Source organism: Anser anser, assembly GCF_964211835.1.
Source record: "Anser anser genome assembly, chromosome: 3".
NCBI lineage: Eukaryota > Metazoa > Chordata > Aves > Anseriformes > Anatidae > Anser > Anser anser.
Window position 1 is genome coordinate 107,349,664 of NC_139722.1, and position 19,173 is coordinate 107,368,836.

General features: G+C 38.4%; 1 protein-coding gene across 1 annotated transcript in view; it reads right to left on the reverse strand.

Annotated features, from left to right (window-relative positions):
- The window catches only part of LOC310896039 (uncharacterized protein), a 680,208-nt gene that overhangs the window by 27,731 nt on the left and 633,304 nt on the right, over positions 1-19,173 (reverse strand). Inside the window, exons 6-7 of the transcript XR_014581128.1 lie at positions 17,884-18,001; positions 484-826 (exon numbers count right to left, since the gene is read on the reverse strand). The gene's annotated coding sequence lies outside the window, so the exon portion shown is untranslated. The remainder of the gene's footprint in view (positions 1-483; positions 827-17,883; positions 18,002-19,173) is intronic.

The following is a 19,173-nucleotide window of genomic DNA, read 5'->3' on the forward strand; positions in this document are numbered from 1 at the left end:
GAACAGTTTATAAGATTTAAAGGAAGAATGTTGACAGACTTTTATTTTCCTTTAAATATCAAAGAACTTTTAGACAACACCAGTTCATATGAACAACTTTTGGTGGGCTTGTGCCATCAATCCTTTCCTCCAAAGTGTTTAACAGTGTTTTAGATATATTTCCTGTTATTAACTATTCAAAAGAGTCATGAGAGTTCAAACAAATCTCATCTGAGCAGACTTTCTCCTTGAGCCTATGCCACTTTGCAGAGTCAGGAATGGAAGTAAGACTGAAAAAAGAAAAAGGAAAAAAGAAGGAAGAAAAAAGAAAAAAAGAAAAAAAAAAGAAAAAGGAAAAAAGAAAAAGGAAAAAGAAAAAAAAAAGAAAAAAAAAAGAAAAAAGTAATGTCTGAAAAAGAAAAAGAGAAAATGTGATGCACTAGTGGTCTATGACTGATGAAAACATTTCTGGAATAAAAGTGCTAATGAAACAAATGGTCTGACCTTACATGATGAAAGATGTGAGAAGAAAAAATATTTTTAAGCCCTCTGACTAAATCCAGCCAATATTGTGTCCTGCTTTTCCTGTGCTTTTGGAGATGTGCTTCCTTGTGAAAAATTAGGGCCAGAAACAAATGAAAAAAATGATTCAAAATTTAGGAATCCTTTAACGTCAACTATGTATTTTTTTAACACAGAAGTCCACTATTTCTTCTGGAAGAAAACTTTTCTGTATTTAGTCCACCCAGTTCTAGAATAACAATGTCTTCGGAAGATTCAGCACTTAAACTTGGCACAGAAAGCAATTCATGTTTCACATTTACTGAATTCCTCCTCTGGTGTGGATCTGAAAAGAGAACAAACATATTTGTTGCTTATAGCTAAAAATATTTAAAGTTTTGTTTCAGTTAAGATTTTGAACATGAATTTAAGATGGAGTTATTTTTCTTCTTTCAGCATCTGCATCCTGAAGAACACCAGTGAGTGAGTAGTAGCCAGCTTAGAAATTTGCACTGTAGCACTTAATGGAGAGGTAAAGGAAAGATAACAGGCAAGCATGATTTGTTCTGCACTGATTTAGATGCCAGAGATATTTCCACTGATGCAGCAAAAAAGCTTGCTCTGGTTTCAGGCTGGTTGATAAACTATTTAGATTACAGTTCCAGTAGAGAACTCACCCCTAACTAAAGTCCTGTTGTGCTAAGCATTGTAATATATGGAGCTCCTGTTCCAAAAACTTCCTGCAACAGCATACAGAGATATTAAGTGAATCATTGCAAACCATATATTGCAGCTTATGCAGGCTCTCATTCTCTAGAGTCACAGTTCAGTGTTGCATCCAGGCTACTCAGGCTTGTGCAAAAATGTGGGATTGTTGGATTGTTTTAGCTCCTTCAGTTTCAGGGATTTTTCTAAAGGCTGAACTTGTGCTTGTTGAAAGTTTAAAAGAAGGGTGTTCAGGTGAGCTGAACAATGAACTGGTTTGTCAGTGTACCAATGCAAGATTCATTTCCATCTGAGAATAAGTAACCCATACAGATCCAATTATGTAAGTCATTGTTATTAAAAAGCTACTGAATTTGGATGTACTAGTTAAAAATAATTTTGCTGTCACAATTTCCAGATATAAATAAATAAATAAATTCTGCAATAGGGAAGCTAATATAATAGGGAAGCACACTACATATCCCACACTAGAGAAGATAATTAACTGGTGTGATCAAAAAAATCATAGAATGGTCTGGGTGGGAAGGGACATCAAAGATCATCTAACTCCAACAAGCCCCCTGCCATGAGCATGGACACCTTCCACTAGAGCAGGTTGCTCAAAGCCACATCCAACCTGGCCTTGAACATTTCCAGGGAGTGGGCTATCCACAGCTTCTCTGGACAAACTATTCCAGTGCCTAACCACCCTCAAAGTGAAGGATTTCTTCTTTATATCTAATCTAAATCTACCCTCTTTTAGTTTAAAGCCATTACTCCTTGTCCTCTCACTACACCCCTTGACAAAGAGTCTCTCCTCAGCTTTTCTGTACGCCACCCCTTAGGTACTGGAAGGCCGCTATAAGATCTCCCCAGAGCTCTCTCTTATTCAGGCTTAACAACCCCAACTCCCTCAGACTGTCTTTGTAGGAGAGGTGCTCCAGCCCTCTGAACATCCTCGTGGCCCTTCTCTGGACTCATCCTAATAGGTCCATGTCTTTATATTGGGGACCCAGAGCTGAACGCAACAGTCCAGGTGCGGTCTCGCAAGAGTAGAGTAGAGAGGGACAATCACCTCCCTTGACCTACTAGCCATGCTTCTTTTGATGAAGCCCAGGACACAGTTGGCTTTCTGGCCTGCAAGTGCACACTGCCAGCATGTCGAGCTTCTTGTCAACTAGCACCCCACCAAAAATAAATAAATAAATAAAAAATTGAGTTTATGGGTTTAGATCAAATGTTACGAATCAACATATAATTGAATTAAATTATTATTTCGGTGTATACCCATTCTGTCATTTTAATCCATTCCTCTGGTTCCCTGCCCACATTTCTCACTTGCCACTTCAGTCACTGCTCCCATTGGGAGTGAATCAGCTGGCTTGCACTGAGGAGTGCAGAGCTACACAGCTTGCCGTGGGCTGTTTGCTGCTCCAGGAAGTACATCTGCACACCTTCTGCTCCCACTAGTGCTAATCATGAATAGTGGAAATGCAAACCAGTCCCCGTTAACTGGCTTCAGAATCAGTGTTTTGCTTTGATGTAGCTAACTAATATGGTGTGAGTATCCATAAACATGCAGAGAGTTCACCAAATGACAGTGAAAATGTCTCTTTAGATATTGATTTCAGAATAATAAATCCCCTCAAGCACTAAGGAAAAAAAAAAAAAAAGAGAGAGAAAAAAAATAAATAAAAAAGAGAGAAAAAAAAAGAAAAAAAATGAAAAAAAAAAAGACCTGTTTTCTAAAGGAGGATAATCTATGAGAAAGTTGTCTGTGTTAAGGAAAATATCATTAAAATAAGAATGTGGACATAACTAAGGAGCTGTTGGAGTGTGTGCTAATTCCTAAATCCATTTCCTTGGCTAATAGGAACAGGTATATGCTGAACATAGACCCTAGGAACTGTTCGCTCCAGGAAAGGGTTCCGCTGTTGAAGCCCTGAGCATAAGTCTTAGAGGCACTGCTATCTAGTTTACCTTCACTCCCAGGGTAGTCTTCAAGGCTTGTTTTCATTGCAAGGATATTTAAAAGGGATTTACAGGATTTCATACGTGATGTGACATAAAGAACATAAAATATAAGGTGGTAATATGCACATCAAGGGTTTATCTAAAACACACGTTGACTTTCAATATGAAGGCCAGATCCCAAAGAGGACTGGAGAGTCTACACTAAGAAGAGTACAAATATTCAAGAACAAACATGATATTGTTGGGAGGGGACAATCATTTGATTGTTCAAGTATCTGAAGATCCACAGGCATCTGTGCTTTCCTCCAGTAAAGTTATGTAGCAGTCAAAGTTCTGGTGCTGATAAAACACAGAGATGTTTAATTAAAATACATCAGCTTTGGTTGAGCTATAGTCAGCTCTGGACCCTAAAGCTTTTCATTTTCAAGTACCAACTATTAACATATCTGAAATGTGGTAGGGTAGCCCTTCAAGTATGAAAAGGCATAAAATGTGAAAGGTTTCAACTAACCATGGTGTTGAATGGTGTCAGAAGGAGAGAGTTTTTCTTGTGTGCTTTTTGCTCTCTGTGCGTGTCCTACAAGAATGGTTGTAGTCCTACAAGGTTCTGAAGAGCACGTAATCCCTTGAAATGTCACTAATTTTGTGGAATCAATTTTTGTTGTTGTTTATTTGGCTTCCCTGTTAATTCTACAATTAATCTAACACGATTTGAAAGTGGGAAAAGAGTTTGCTTACACACTGTTCTGTCAACTGTTAACTATTTAAGTGGTCTTTCTCTATTTGTCTCCTGCAACTGTCCTTCTAAACAGTCACATGACAGTTATTAAAGTTACAATGCAATACTGCACCATTGCACAGCAGACATAAACACAATGCAAGTTCAACATTCTTTACAGAGAAAATCAATAGATCTTCTAACAGAGCAAAACCTTCAGCAGTTTCTTATCCAACTCACAAACCCCTTTGGTTCAGCAAGTACAAGATGAATGACAGATAGCGCTAAGCTAATTTCAAGAAAGCAGGGCCAAAGCAAAATTCTCAGATGGCCTATTATTCCTGAAACCATTGAATTTTCACATTCATTTGTCATTATATATGTGGAAGTGTCATATTATATGCTTAGGACATTTATTCTACTGATCAAATAGTATATTTATATCACTTCAAAGCCAAATGCATCAATAAAATAATCTTCTGCATTATTATGAAAACATAACCTTGAAAATACGTTAAAATATTGGTGTTAATACATTCTAAATTAATGTTTTATTAGGACAATGGATTATAAATTTACTTATTTCCCAGGCAAGCCATATTTCTTTTTTTTTTTTAAATTTCCTTTGTCTTTGCTTTATTACCCTTGTAGAAAAGGATACGCCCACTTCTAAGTCCACAATGAATCATTACACTGCCTCCTCATACTTATTATTGTTATCTATATAAGAAGAGTTTATTAAAAACTTTTTGAGGCAATTGCTTTCTGCTTACATAGGTAAAAGATCTAATGTTGGCAAAACATACAATGAAATGGTTGCAATAGAGGGCTTAAGTGAAGACAGTATTTCAGCCTCACTGACATTGTCTTTCAATAGCTAGAGAATCCCAAATAATGCATTTTTCTCATTAGGAACTGCAGCCAATTAATATAATCAACAGTGTCTTCTAATAAATTTATCTTCTTTTCCATTTACATATTTCTTCCACTCTACTACAACACAGCAGAAAACCTAGTTATTCTTAATACCAATACACAGGAAGGCTTCCATATCATTTCTGAATCTGAATCACAGGAAGTATTTTTTTAATCCATATAGTAGAGGTAAGAAGCTTGAAATGATGCTGATACATTGACTTCACTGAGGTACGTATAAATTGATGTATTTAGAATAGTCTTGTGTCAAAGGATGACTACTCACAACTAGATGTTACACATGAATCTAGCCAATGAGAGTCACAGAGATTGAATTCATCCAGAACTGCAACAACATGAAGACAGGATGCCAAGGAAAGTTCTCACTTTTCACTGCATGGTGGAGAACTACGGTTAATATAGAAAGAATTCGTGAAGTAAAACAGATGGAAGAAATATTCTGAGCATTAGGGAAGAAGCTAGAGCAGTAAATAGTAAAGGGAGGTGATTTGTTTTGCATGAGCAGTCAACATTCTGGACAGATTTTATAAATAGTCATTATTTTCTTTTTTATTCTATTCTGTTCTATTCTATTCTATTCTATTCTATTATTTTTTTTTCTAATAATAATAATAAGACAACAATATGATTATAGTCTCAGAGTGATTAGTTCTGAGAATTAGTGTTTATCAACTATCTGGTTAAATTAACACTTGAGCTATTTTAAAAAATCCTAGTTTTGTCACTCTTCTACAAACAAGAAACCAAATTTTGATAAGTCCACATGGAAGACAGATGTGATTTGACCTATGAAGTTGCAGAAATAGTGAGCCATATAGAGGGCTTAGTCAATTTACTCCCTGCCTAGAGAAGGTGGGTTGCAAGAAGAAAGAATAGTCAGAGATTGATAATTCATTGAGTACCAGCCAAACTATTCAAGATTGCTGCTGCAATTTAGCAGTAATGTATGACTACAGTAACAGTAACTTTACCACAGTTATAATAAGGCTACCATGCACATTCCCAAGGGATAATCACCTCTTCTATTTCCCTTAAAGAGAGCAATATTTTAATTTTGTATATACAGGTAGGTAGATGTTGTACATTGGTAGCCTGTGAAAATGAAAATTGCAAGCATCTGTAATGGTGGTGTAGTAATGTATGACAGTTTGAAAATATTCTTATAAACTTTTGTGTAAGCCCCAGATTAGGAATTCTGAATATCTGCTGTTCTTAAGTATCTTCATGGATGATTCTTCAGATTTCTAATAGCATATTTTTAAACTATTGTGTAGTATCATAGAATTATAAAATGGTTTGGCTTGGAAAGTACCTTAAAGATTGTCCAATTCCAACCCTTCTGCCACAAGCAGGGATGCTTTCCACTAGATCAGTCCGTACAAAACTCCATCCAGCCTGGCCTTGAATACTTTCAAGTATGGGACACCCACAGCTTCTCTGGGGAAGCTGTTCCAGGGCCTCAACACCCTGAGTAAAGAATCTTTTCTTTATATCTAATCTAAATCTACCCTCTTCTAGCTTAAAACGGTTACCCCTTCTCCCATCACTACACTCCATGAAAAAGAGACCCTCCTCATGTTTCCTGTAGGCCCCCCTTTAAGTACTGGAAGGCTGCTATACGGTTTCCCTGGAGTCTTCTCTCCTCTAAGCTGAACAACTCCAACTTTCTCATCCTGTATTCTTAGGAGAAGTACTCAAGCCCTCTGATCATCTTTGTGGCCCACCTCTGGACCCATCTAACATGTCTATGTCTTTCTTATGCTGGATGCCCCAGAACCGTATGCACTACTCTAGATGGGGTTTCACAAGAGCAGAGTAGACAGGAATAATCACCTCCTTCAAAACTGCTAGCTACATTTCTTTTTGATGCAGCCCAGAATACTGTTGACTTTCTGGACTGCAAACACACTTTTAACACCATTTCCCACAGCAAACTCCTGGAGAAACTGACTGCTCGGGGCTTGTATGGGTGTATGTATCACTGGGTTAAAAACTGGCTGAGTGACCGGGCCCAAAGGGTCATGGTGAATGGAGTTAAATCCAGTTGGAGGATGGTCACAGGTGGTGTTCCCCAGGGCCCGGTACTGGGGCCAGTCCTGTTCAGTATCTTTATCAGTGATCTGGACAAAGGGATTGAGTGCACCCTCAGTAAGTTTGCAGACGACACCAAGTTAGCAAGCATTGTTTGGTTGAGGGTAGGAAGGCTCTGCAGAGGGATCTGGATAGGCTGGACTAATGGGCCAAGGCCAACTGTATGAAGTTCAACGAGGCTAAGTGCCAGGTCCTGCACTTTGGGCACTACAACCCCATGCAACGCTATAGGGTGTGGGGAAGAATAGTTGGAAAGCTGCCTGACAGAAAGGGCCCTGGGGATATTGATCAATAATTGTCTGAATATGAGCAAGCAGGGTGCTCAGGTGGCCAAGAAGGCCAACAGCATCCTAGCTTGTATCAGAAATAGTGTGGCCAGAAGGACTAAGGAAATGACTGTCCCCCTGTACTCAGCTCTGGTGAGACCGCACCTTGAGTACTGTATTCAGTTTTGGGCCCCTCACTACAAGAAAGACATCAAGGTGCTGGAGTGTGTCCAAAGAAGGACAGAAGCTGATGAAGGGTCTAGAGAACAAGTCTTATGAGGAGTGGCTGAGGGAGCTGGGGTTGTTTAGCCTGGAGAAAAGGAGGCATAGGGGAGACCTTATTGTACTTTAGGACTACTTTAACAGGGGTTGTTGCGAGGTGGAGATTGGTCTCTTTCCCCGAAGCACCAAGTGATATGACAAGAGGCAATGGCCTTAAGTTGCACCAGGGGAGGTTTAGGTTGGACATTAGGAAAAAATTCTGCACTGAAAGGGTTGTGAAGTATTGGAACAGGCTGCCCAGGGAATTAGTTGAGTCACCATCCCTGGAGGTCTTCAAAAGTGTGTAGACGTAGTGCTTAGTGACACTGTTTTAATGGTGGACTTGTCAGTGTTAGGTTAAATGTTGGACTAGATGATCTTGGTTGTCTTTTCCAACCTAAATAATTCTGTGATTATCTGATTGACTATTTTCTGAGCATCAAATTCTTCCAAATTTAATTTGAAATGACTTATTTGTGACAACTTCAAAATGCCCCTCAGACACTATCTGGATATGATGGCATCAATAATGAGGAAGGAGAGAAGTAATAGATTGAATTGTGATTGCTGCTAGGGCCTGATTTAGAAAAATCTTTAAAGAAGCACTTCATTTGTACAGAGGAAGTTTCTTGTATGTGATGTGCCTGAGGTGATCGCATTTACTTACCTTTAAGAATGTGAGTAACCCTATGAACAGGGCTTTGGGGCCTTTCTCCATATTTTTACAGTCTTGCTGATTCATGGACTTTAGGTTTTCACCTATTTACACCAAAATAATTGAGAATTTATCCACTTATTCAGATCAGCCTGTGAACAGACTTTTAACTAGCACTGGTAAGGAGCACCTGACTGAGAAGAGGCTCTGTCTGGCCTGCCTTTCAAAGACTTATATTACCTTCTGTTGTGCTGTTTGCACTGATTCCTGCACCATACCAATTGTTAAGTACTACAGCAGCAATACCAAAGGAAAATGAGTCTTGGTTCTGCACAGGCTGGGTAATTTGGCTGATCTAGCAGGCCTGGGAAGTTTTCAGGCACAAGGTCTAGAGCATCTAGAGAATTTAGAGAAGCATGCTGGAATTTGTATCTGGATAGGATGGGAAACTGCCACTGAGTTCCCTCACTCTACTGCAACACTGCTAAATAGTCTCATCAGGTCCTCCTGATGGGACCACTAATGCTTTAGCAGGTACCAGCAACAAAACCCAAATCCTGGCTCCCATGTACCACCAGAGAGATCATGATCTCTACCTAAAGGTTCCTTTGTATCCACTGTAATGGACTGGCAAAGAATCAGTACTAATTTAGCAGGGTGAGGGCTTGAAAAAGAGCCTTCATCAGATTTTCCAAAATACAAATATATATATAAATCATGTTATCATGTTTAAAAGTCTATTAGAAGGTAGCAATGATGAATAGTTCAACCTAGCACCTTTCACAGTGACTAATACACAGCTTCCCTGGTGTTCACTAGGATGACTGGTGATAATGATAATGATGAATATCCATGCAAAGTATCTGAGGTTTCTGGAAAACGGTTCCCTTTGACTCATTAAACACACTGACTTCACCAGCAAGATAATGTGTCAAAAGCTATTTCTGAAGAATGCAAGCTATTATTTCATTTAAACAACACAGGATAATTTTAAATTACTGAATGTGCCTCGGGATTGCAAATGTAAAGCAAAAGTAAATTTTTCCTCTTTTAAGACTTGTCTTTACATTAGCCAAGAAAACATTAAGATTACTCTCACTGCAGTCATATCTCAGTTTTGTACTCATACAATTTTGTGATGGTAATAAATTCTTTGAAAAATTTGTATCCCCAGTATGAAGAATGGCAGCTGATGTGCTCACTGCGTATGGAGAATCATGGTACTTCACTTGTAACTTTTAACCTGGAAATGTAAGAAATAAAATAACTCATTCACTGTGTAATCCTGACATAAACTAAAATAGACACAAAATAATAATACATAATAAAATCCAATGCATGGTTACATGAAACAGCAAGCAGATGTGACTGGCTCTAAACTGAGTTAATGCGTAGGCTGCTTCCTTCACTGAATGGAATCAAATGGCAGATAGTTAACTTCAGGCATGATGTGTCTCAAATATATTCAAGCTTGAAATATAATGAAACAAGCAACTGGCATTTACCCAAGAAGTACTCGTATTAAATGGATACACAGAAGTAAATAGTAGTATAAAGCAAGCACGAAAGCTAACAATGCCTAGGTGATTCTCTTTTCTCCTAGAGAACTGTACGAAGTTTGGACAACAAAATAATATGCAGAATAAAAGCACAGAAGTAATATAGCCAATCTCAAATATCGAGGAGGGGAGGGGGAGATGAATGAAAAAAAAAAAAAACACACAAGCAAACAAACAAACAAAAGCTATATCAATAATTGTGAAAAAAATAATCTTTTCCTGGAACTGACTGTATTTAGATTTTTTTTTTCTTCTGGAATTTATTGTATTTAGCTATTTAGCTACTAGTACCGTCAACCCAAACTTGCTGCTTCTGTCTTGGAATAGCTTCTTTAATATTTAGGATGTGCTGCTGTCATTTTTTCCCTCTGCTTTTATGGCTGCATCTGTTATGACTGGCTGCTTGTTGCTAATGTTAGTGTGTCTTCAGGGGAGAGGAATCATCCTCCCTCTTCAGTTCCAGTCTGAGGCTGATGAGCATGAAGAGAGATGGCACTTTGAGGGACTATGCAGCACAGAAATTTGTCCAGCAAGGAAAGAGAAGCAGGGCTGCTCAGTAATCAGCTCTGTGATTTTTTTAATTTTATTTTTTTCTGCCAGTCTGCTAGGAAAAAATTACTGGTGCTTACGTTTCCTCATAAATGGGAAAATGAGAACTATCACACCTCATATCATTTCAAACAGAAAAATAATATTCTTGAAATCAAAGTATTGCATTTTTAGTGCATAATAAATTAAGCATATCTTAATTTGCACGATTGCAGTAGGAAGGAAAATGTATCCAAACTCGTGCTGCCTTTCACAGCCCATTGTACGGGCGTTAATAAAAACAGGCTTATCAAATAATCTGACAAGACCTAGAGATACCAACAAAATGTAATCTACATTTACAGTTACATGGCTGTGTCTGCACATTCATTCTTGTTCCCTATATCCTTGAAAAGACTGCCTCTGGGTTGCAGCCTGCCAGCTAAAGTACAAAGGGTTTGAGAAGCACAACTCTTAACAAGGGAAATAAGAATTCATTGCAAGCATTCCTAATACCAAATAGAAGGTCTCTCTCTGCACATATGCCCTCATCTGCCACCCTGCTTGCAAGCCATACAAAAATACATTTACTGGGTGGCTGAAAGTAACTTAGTATTCCTGGATAACAGCTTTATCCTGTTACACTGAGGCTGCTTTAATGACACAAATAATACAGACCTCATGGCTATGTACTACACTGACAGAATTGCTCCCCCCCACACACTACATTATGGCTCAAACTTAACATGATACATGATGCCAAAGATACAAAAATAATTTTGTTTCTTAAAGTGGACAGGAGATGTGATTTAAACTCCCTGGACTGGAGTTATACAATCAATCACCAAAAATAAAATACATTATTTAAGCCTTATTCAGAAGCATACAAGTTGAAAATCTAATTTTAAACAATTAAAAAGTTTATAGACTCTTATAAACATCAACCTTACTTCTCCATACACATTCTGCACACTGATTTCTTTTGTTTCATATGTAAGAATTTCTGTCATGCTTTGTGACTATGCTTGGCAGTTTCTATTTGCAGGCACCACACACTTGGTGTTTTTTCTTTTTCTTCCTTTCTCCTTCCTTTCTCCTTCCTTCCTTCCTTCCTTCCTTCCTTCCTTCCTTCCTTCCTTCCTTCCTTCCTTCCTTCCTTCCGTCCGTCCGTCCGTCTTTCTTTCTTAAACTAAAAGAGGGTAGAATTAGATTAGATATAGGGAAGAATTTCTTCACTGTGAGGGTGGTGAGGCACTGGAACAGGTTGCCCAGAGAAGTTGTGGATGTCCCATGGTTGTCAAGGCCAGGTTAGATGTGGCTTTGAGCAATCCAGTGTAGTGCAAGGTGTCCCTAGCCACTGACAGGGGAGTTGGAACTAGATGATCTTTAAGGCCCCTTCCAAGCCAAACCATTCTATGATTCTATGATTCTACATGCAGAGGAAGTCTCAAGGACCACATCTCAGCATCTCAGGAAACAACACTGAGATCAAAGCAAATATATAACCTTTATGTTTGACTGGACCTAACTGAGAAGTTCAGCTAAAAATATCTCCTTTCTGGACCTGGCATCCTCAACCAGAGGAAAATAACACTCAAAAATACAAAATTTCCGATAAACCTTCCATTGGCCTTAAGTGCATTACAATGTTTTCCCACTTTTATGGAAGAGAAAGTTTTTTTAAGATAACTTTTTTTAAGCATTTCTACTTGAAGAAAATAGGCTGTTTTCCTAAATTCAGGAGAAGAAAAAGAACAGAACAGCTATGAACTACTGGACATATCTTGCTGGTCAAGGGCATTTTCAGAGAAACTGGCAAACCCATCTATTTTTATCTCATTTTATGCCCTCAAGGGTTAGGAAAATGAGTCAAGGCTTTTAGAATACTGTATTACACTTAAATGGCTTTTGCTTGAAAATGTAAATCTTCCCTGGAAACACAGACAGAATGTAAAACTTACCAGTTGAATGAGGAGCATGAAGAAAAAAAATTATAAATGATGTTGCAAAGATTGGGGATAAAATACGCAGCCTAAGAGGAGATAAATATATAAGGATTACTGTAACATATATTTACTCCTGTGTAATCTGGAAATGACTGGAATAATGACAGTATTACTTATAGAGTTGTTCATGTATTTAAACATTTTGTTGCTGTTATTTTAAAGGATTACAGGGAAATGTAAATAAATGCTTATTCGTGCTATCCTACTAAACTGAACAACAACAACAACAACATAGTCTTTAACTAATATTTTCTTTTGTTTACAGGTAGTAACCAGACTTCATCTTTAGAACTCTTCCTATTTCTAAAGTTATAGTTGTCCTTGCTCCCATTGTGAAAACATGAAGATGTTAATCCTGAAACCACCCCTAGCTGTATCTCTGGACAGATCCAGAGATTAGATCACATCTTAGATATTCCTCTTGTGTTACCTGGAGACTTGCTCTTTTATCACAGCTAGAATCACTGATTTGTCCTAAAATAAGCCAAATTCTACTGAATTCAAAATGGTTTCTTTCAGTGATTTCATAGGTTGTGAGATGTTTATGATGCCATTTTCACTAATCTCGGATATTAGAGATAAGAGAAGGGTTTTTTTTATCTACTCAAAGAATTTGTACAGCACAAGAGAAGTTCAAAACTGGCCTTGGGAGGTTCTCTCTCTCTCTCTCTCTCTCTCTCATCCTGAAGCAAATTTTGGGGCTCGCAAAGTTCAAGTGAATTTTGTATCTGCTAAGATATATTCTATAATCTTTATTAAAGATTCATGACAAGCAAGAATCACTGTTTCTCTATGCTTATAAAAAATAATTGTCCCTAGAAATTGCCATGTAATTATTCTTTTTTTTTTTTCTTTTCATTTAAGATTGATTTAAATAGTTTTGAATTTGACATCAGCTTTGAAGCTTTTCATAGGAAAAAAAGATGCATGGGTCAGGACTGTGTCAAAGTGACATTTAAATGTCAGCCCAGCACTTATTTTATTGAGATATGAAGTAATGTCTGCCTGTTCACTGAAAAAGTATATAAGTCTATTTCAAGTGATCAAAGATAGTTCTCCAGTAATGATGTCTTTGAGTGGCTCCAGAAAGAAAGTAGAAACTGAGATAGATTTGATGGGGATAAATAATGGGGAATAAAATTATGAATTGTCTACTAGTCTGACGTGAAGTCAACATGACCACATTACATCTCTATTTGTACACAGGATGAATTAAAGCAAAGAAAAAACAAATAAATAACTTATTTTTGTGAAGCATTGGAGCTCAAAAACAATAAAATAGATTAAATGAAACAAATTTGGAGTCGGATAAAACTTATTTAGCATAGCTGAGCCAACATCACTTTCACCAATTTGTAAGAAAAAAATAGAAGCAGGAGGGACAGTTACTACTGTGCCAAGGATTTGCAGTTAGAAATGACAGAGGATGTGGAATGGGAAACATTGCTATCAAAATGGAAGGATAGAAAACTGATTCTAAAGACTATAAAGTGAAAAGTCTTGTACGGAAAATACTATGGAACTGCAATACGATTGTATAATCCCCCAAATGAGGTACTGAATTACTTACAAAGACAGCTTCCCTCATACACATCAGTTTGTAGTGGAAACACTCCTCTTGGTTCTGGCCTTTCCAGCAGGGATGATGAAATGGACTACAGCTGCTCCAGGCATTGCTCTGGCCACAGGACTGGTAAAGGTGGTGGTGAATGACAGAAAGGCCCCTATTCCCAGGCAACAGCTTTCTTCACCTGTGCTATCTGCCATCCCTAGCTCCTTCCATCACATTTTTAAAAGCAGGTTTCATACCCAGAGAAGAGCCTACTTCCCTGGAAGAGATGAAGTTTCTCCTCTGCTTTTCTAATAACCTCATGTGTATGTGTCCAGGGTGAGTTCAATTTCCATGGCCAATATATACTTGCCTGCTGTGAGACCAAATTGAACTAGGAGCATCCAAGTGAAAAGTTTATAGTCCATTCCAAATCTCATGGCATTTTCCCCCCACTTTGTAGGGGTTAGGGAAGAGAGAGAATGGAAAATTTCCATACATTCCTCTCTACAAATTGTTATATTTCACCCCAGAAGTTCATACTTCAATGTTGTTGATTATTTTAAGGAAAATTATCAGTGTAATTTTTTTATTTTTATTTTTTTATGATATACTTAAGAGCTCAGAAATAGTGAGCTTGCTATGCTGTACAACACATTTAAATTATGGGACAATCTACATTCTTGACAGGTTGTTATTTGACAATATATGGGTATGTTAACTGACAGGAGGGCAATGTCCTTGTAGTCTAGTATACTTTATGCTGGATCTGGCAAATTGAGCAAGCAGACATTAAATACTGAAGACATTCAGAATACCCAAAGTGCATTTTTCATCCAGTATTATTTTTCACAAATATGCTTAGCCGACAGCTTGTTTAATATACACTGAATAATATGGGTCATGATATTTGCCAGCAAGTGAGAGAGTTCCACCAGCAAACATTTTATTAGGTGCATTATTGCTTAGCATTCACACCATCATAATATTTGCATTTCCTTTTTATCTGGTGAATTATCAGGAACTACACTGTAGCATTTAGCATAGCTCTGCATTAGGCACTGTGCAAAAATGAGAAGCACCAGGAGGTGGAATACATCCCAAATGGCAAACAGTACAAGGGAGAACATAAAGCAATGTTTCTCTTCAAGAGGTGCAGGCTCTCTGTTACATTTTTGGTGAATCAGAAGGTTGGTATGGGCAGAGAGCCAACTAGCTACCCTACTAAACCCAGATTCCTCTAACTAGGAGAGTCTCACTAACTTTGAATTCAGGAGGCAACGTGCTAAGGTTTAAATCTCAGGTTAATAGTCAATCTCAGGTTTACCTGGACTTCTGTATCTTACATGGGTCACAGGGCTAAATCACAACTGTTCTTATGCAGGCTATATGAGACAGGGACTCCTTATGCTGTCCCTTCTCCTGCCTACTGTATGGCTATAACAAAAATGTGACTTTATACCAAGGATAATTTAAGAAACATGCACACACAAAACCAACCAATCAACCAACCAACCAACCAAACATGACACTTAGGCAAGCATCTCAACATCAGGATTCTGGAGTTCTGGTTTATCACAATGACATACATATCACCACGTATCACCATATCCTCCAGTGCCACTCATGGGAGGCCCAAGTCTTTCCGGAAAAGTAGCCGAGGTCAGCAGGAGAGCACCTGTAGAGCAGCACGAAGAAATGACAGCCAGCAAGTCATGTTCATTAGGGGCCCAACTTAAATGTCTCTGCACAAATCCATGTAGCTTGGGAAATAAGAAAGGGGAACTGGAATTTTAGACCAGTATCAGGACTTTGATATCACAGGCCTCAGTGACATGTGGTGGAATGGCCGTGGGTGTGACCGGATTGCTGAGATGGACGGCTACAGGCTATTCAGGAGAGAGATGCAGGGAAGGAGAGGAGGGGAGGTAGCCCTCTACATTAGGAAAGGTGTTGATGGCATGGAGCTTAGTTATCGTGATGAAAGGGTTGAGTGTCTTTCGGTAAGGCCAACAAGGGAGGTATTGTGATAGGACTATGTTACAGACCACCCAACCAGGATGAAGAAGCAGATGAAATATTCTGCAAGCAAAAGTGTCATGATCACTAGTGCTTGTTCTCATGGGAGACTTCAATTTCCCAGACATCTGCAAGAAATGGTACAGCGGAGAAGAAAAAGACTAGGAAGTTCCTGGAATGTGTGGAGGATAACTTGCTGACACAGGTGGTGAGGGAACTGACAAAGTAAGATGCCTCACTTGGGCTGTTGTTTGTTAACAGGATTTTCAGGGGCAAGATTTTGGCCTGCTTAGGGACCCAGGTTACTGATCCTTTGGGAGGCAGTTCTAGACAAAAAAAGGAGTCCAGGAAGGCTGTACATTCTTCAAGAAGGAAATCCTGAAGGCACAGGAGCAGGCCATCTCTATATGCTGAAAGACAAGCTGACAAGGAAGACCAGCTTAACAAGAGTTTCTTCAAGTACTCAGGAAGAGAGTTTATGACCTGTGGAAGAAGGGGCAGGCAACTCAGGAGGACAATAAATGTTGTGAAGTTATGCAGTGAGAAAACTAGAAGGGCCAAAGCCCAGCTAGAACTTAATTTGACTACTAGAGTAAAAGACAATAAAAATATTTTTATAAATACATAATCAACAGCAGGACTAAGGAGAATCTCCATTCCTTATTGGATGTGAGGGAAAACATAGTGATGGAACATAAGGGTAACACTGAAATAGTTAATGTGTCTTTTGGCCTAAATCTTTATCAGTAAAGCCAATTGTCCCCAAGGCAGACAGCCCCATGTGTTAGATTAAAGTGACAGTGAATGAGATAAAGCTTCTATAATCCTATGGGAAAGTGTAGGTGACATGTGAATGACAAGGATCTGAAATAACATGATATACATTTAGAGGACAAACAGAATCCAAAGATTGTGACAAACCACTGGTGATTAAAATGTCTTTTTTGCTTTATTTGGTGGACCTGTTGGTGTTTAGGGAGAGTAAAGCTGCCTGAATATTCCCCTTCTGCTTGAGAAGCTGGTGTGACAGAAATCAACTTTAGGCAATTTTGACACACGGCTTAGCTCTTCTCTATTTTATTTTTTTATTTTTTTATTTTTTTTTTTCTGTGCATATACATGCATACCCTCTGGCTCATACACAGATTCCTCCAACCTTGTCAGTGTTCGTTTTACAACCTGCTCGCTTTACCCACCTATACACGTTTTCATACAAATGCCATGGATTCTTTTTCCTAAAGATAATCACTGCTGAACATTGCATTTTGCCTTGCCTGCCCAGGTCACATAGCTCATCTTGCATCTCTAATATAAATTCACCTGTGAAATTATATTTTAACTTTTGCAATAGATGTGCAGTCAGTGTTATGAACACACCCTGGATTTTTCTCATTTTTATTTAGTTATTATGTAAAGCAAAATATCAGCTTTCTGGTAATATATATTTATATATATATATATATATATATAAAGAATCATGAAAAGAATGAAGCTTTGAAAGTTTTGTTCAGAAATTGATTCTTATGCTGTATTTCCAACATTACATTTGCATCTCTTTAAGGCTGATATTAGTTACATGGCACAGGAATATTTTTTTTTCTTTTTTATCTGGGGGAAAATAAAATCTTTTTTATTGGAACTGAGGAATTTTCATGATGGCATTTGAAGCTATACAGGAATTTTCAGGATCTTGATCTAAGTGCTGTATTAACATTACATAAATGTCTGCTTTTTAGAATTATTTTGCTTATGGCACATCATTTATTTTATCATTAAGAATGATAACCTGGTACAGGATGGTGTCAGCCTACTGATGAGTATGAGAGGTGGTCAGATATGAAAATATAATAACACGGACAAAAAAGAGGAAATAAAGCCTATAAAAATATTTAAATAAAAAATACACCTTTAAACAGTGAGATTAATTGCTATTATTATATATTATTAAAGAAATTGGTAGGATCTCTTTCTCTGGGTTTCATCAAAATTGTTGTTTTCCTGGAACATCTGCTGCTGCAAAGCATGTGTTCCTGGGCCTCGATGGGATATGCTGGACAAAATCTTGCATTAAGTTGGAGTTCAGGTCAGATCCCCGGTTCCCACTAGCAAGGTATGTCTCCCTTAACAAGATCTTACATTGTTGTGGCTGGTGGAGACCTTTTCCAGTGCTTTTGGGCACAACATCATGCTGCAGGAGGACAGGAGATGGGAAAGTTGCATGCCCATGGGTGCTGTCTCTGTGATCTGTCTCCACCTTAAAGTAAAAGTACAAAAGAGCATCAGCCACGCTGTAAGACCCAGAATTAGAGCTTCAGAGAGGCAAGAAGGAGTAGGAAAGGTTATATGGGAGGGTAAGTTATACTATGTGCTTTGTCCTCCCTTCCAAACCTAAGCCAATGGCACCAGATACCTGAGAGAGAATGAAAATGCAGATCTGAGGAACAAGGTCTGGATAGAGGGATGTCAGGAAGGTGACAGAAACCATAAGGGCTGGGAGGCTGGTGGTCTGAGACAGACGTGAGAGGAAGGAGAGGCTGGGATAAGGACTCAGCAGTAGGGAAAGGAGAGAGGACAGAGATTGTGAGTCCTGACTGATGCAGTCTGGGAACCTCTGTGCTGACTCTGCTTCATCAGACAGACCCCCATCAGCATGTAGCTTCATCATGTAAAGATATAAGGAATACCTGCGGGTTGCCTGGTACTCTGTTTTGCTATTTTTGGTGGATTAGCTTCAGCCAGTAGCCTGACTCCTACCCACCTGCTTTCTCACTCCCCCTCCTCAAGAGGACATCTGGAAAACGAGATGAAAAAGCTCATGAGTTGAGTGTCATGCTTTAAAATCTATATAATCTTGTCCTGTTTTACACTTCTTTACCCCTCTATTCCCTTAAATACTATTCATTCAAGAAACTCTGAACCAAAAGCTAAAAGTCTGCTCTTCTCTCTTCTTTCTTTGGTGTTTGGGATAATTACCAAGGGTAAGACCACAGAATTGCAGACGGACAGACACAAGATCCTCTCTCCATGGTTTGATCTCACTGGACATGAACTCAAAACCTGTATTAACAAGGTGCTATCTTTTGCCTTATCATAACTGGTCTCCCTGAGTTTTAGTCCCAAAGAGGCCTAGGCTATTTGCATGGTATCTGAACTCCCTTCTGTCTGCATCTGTATAGGCAGTTAAACTTGACTAAATTTAAGAGAAATTTACATTAGTACTAGCAAGATCTGAATCATTCGATTCAGATCTTCCATATTGGCAGAACCAGGCCCACAGTAAAGCCCAGAGGAACTGATAGTTTCCCCATGTGAGTGATAAAATTACATTAAAAAATCTGTTTCTTTGACTGATTTCTCACACTGAGTATGTTATTAACATGCATTATTTCCTTTTTCTTTTAATAGAAACTTTGATATTCAATTTCT